A 2,500-nucleotide genomic window follows, 5' to 3' on the forward strand; every position below is an offset into this window, starting at 1 on the left:
GAATTTGTGTATGAGTCGGTCTAATGACCTTAGCGATTTCATCTTTGATTCGCACTGTGCCACATTTCAAAGTTACCCATTTTACTAGAACTAATATTTCTATTATAAAAGATCCTATGATGGAAATCCATTGTAATGATGAAAAAAAAAAACTCTTTCACGTATTTCAACCATATAATGACAGTATTATTAGATATCTCATTTTCTTTATATGTTTACGTGGCTCCCTTTATGGTTGTTGTTGCGTTTCCTCTGAAGACGCGCGACCCCCGTTGTATTCATCGAAGAGATAACTACAGTAAGTAAAACATGCATGTATCATTATCGATGTGGAGTTTTATTTATTTATTTATTTTATTATTATTATTTGGCATAACAAATCCTGGTGTCTATGACCTGCCGTGAGTATCGCCCACGGTTGGCCCGCCTGCAACTTTCATGGCATAGCAGGGAATTAATACAATAGAGCAGTGGTTCTTAACCTCCTAACTACCACGCCCCTTCGGAAGTTGTCCTTGCCTCCACGCCTCCCTTGCAGCTGTAAATAAAATTCCCTCCCAGATTTGAAAGAAAAATTTCTTTTCAATGGGTATGAGTTAGTAACACTATAATTAAACTTTCCATTGTGTGACCATGCTCTCGTTAAGAGGATAACAAAGATATTTAGAGAAATTAATATTTTTTTTCAAAGGGCTCGCGCCCCCTTAGGATAATACTGAAGCCCCCATAGGTGGCGCGCCCCCATGTTAACAACCACTGCAGTAGAGGAATATATATATATATATATATATATATATATATATATATATATATATATATATATATTCATATTTATATATATACATATACATGTAAGTATGAATGTATGTATGTATGTATGCATGTATGTATGTATGTATGTATGTATGTATGTATGTATGTATGTATGTATGTATGTATGTATGTATGTATGATGCATGTATGTCGATAGGTAGGTAGGTATAGCACGCGCGAGCGCGGACACGCACAGTGAGTGTCCAGTGCAATCGAACAGATATACAGCTGATATAACATATGTCTATTTCATTGACCTTATCGCATACTCTGCATGGTGTTGAACTATAATAAGCAATTAATTTTCCATAACTTGAGTGAAGCAAACACTATACATTCAGATATAGTGAGTTACTCAGTAGTAACAAATGAAACCAAAACAAATCAAAAACATATAATCGATGTTTACTTTTATCCCCTTATTCTATTTTTGTTAGTTTTTTGTTTTCCTGTTCCGTTTTCTTTTCCCCTCTTTGTTATTTCTGTTACAGCGCATACTATTCCAGAAACGTGATTGGGCGCGAGGGAAGTGGATCTTTGAGATTATCGGCTGCAATCACAGCTCCCACATCGTCCATTAATGCAAAAAACAAAAAAACAAAAAAAAAGTCTCTCAATTTTTCCTCATTTGCTTGTTCTTTTTTTATTTGTGTATACTTATTCATACTTCATGTGTATGTATGTTCATGGCTGTCTCGTGTTTACCTTTTATATTATTTCTTTTCTCACCTCTTTCTCTTTTCTACATGTTTTTCTTTTTGATTTATCTCTTTCTACTCTCATGATTTCTCTCTCTTTCTATATCCCCTCGTTTCTGTTCTGTCCTTTCTTTTCTTCTCTTGTATCCTTTCCCCATCTCTATTCTCCCTTCTTCTCTCTCTATTTTCCCTTACTTCCTTCCTTCCACTTCTCTAATTTCTCCCTTTCTTTCTTCTCTCCTTATGCCTCTTTCTCCCTTTTGCCTCACCCTTCTCCCCCTTTCTCCTTCCATCCACTCACTCTCCTCTCCTCCCTTCGACCTCCCCCTCCTTCACCCCTACGCCCTCCCTCTGTCCCCTCCCCCCTTCCCTCCCCTCCTCCATTCCTTTGTCTATCCCGTCTCCCCTACTCCCACCCCTCCCTCCCTCCCTACACCCCCTTCCTCCTCCGTTCTTCCCTCCCCCCAACCCTCCATCACCCCTACACCCATTCTGCCCCTCCTCCTCCCCTCCCGTTCTATCAGTATCTACCCCGACGTCACAGAACATCGTGGCCGCACCTGACTTCCCTTAGCAACCTTGGCGAATAATGATCACCTCCTGCGTCCAGTTACTAAGAAAGGCATTGCGTTGACAAAGAGGAATTGAGGAAAACGTGGAAGAAATTTATAGCCAAGTACGAGAAATGGAGGAAGGATGAAGTAAATGTTAAAGATGATGTAAGTGTCGATGGGCTTTATGGAGAAATATATATGACATAAGAGGAGAGATGTCGGGGCATTGTATCTATGTTCGTAAATCGGTTTACAAATAAGCTAAATCATCTCTCCGATTCTGTATGTGTCTGTCTATCTGTCTGTCTAGCTCTCTGTCTCTGCGTCGTCTTCTCCCATCTTGCTGCCTGTGTTCTCATGAACTCTTATTAATATGCGGGAATTCTCATTAAGCAAGAGTGAGTAACTGGGCTGCTTCAAACGAAAATGGCGATA

This window comes from Penaeus monodon, chromosome 42 (assembly GCF_015228065.2).
Source record: "Penaeus monodon isolate SGIC_2016 chromosome 42, NSTDA_Pmon_1, whole genome shotgun sequence".
NCBI lineage: Eukaryota > Metazoa > Arthropoda > Malacostraca > Decapoda > Penaeidae > Penaeus > Penaeus monodon.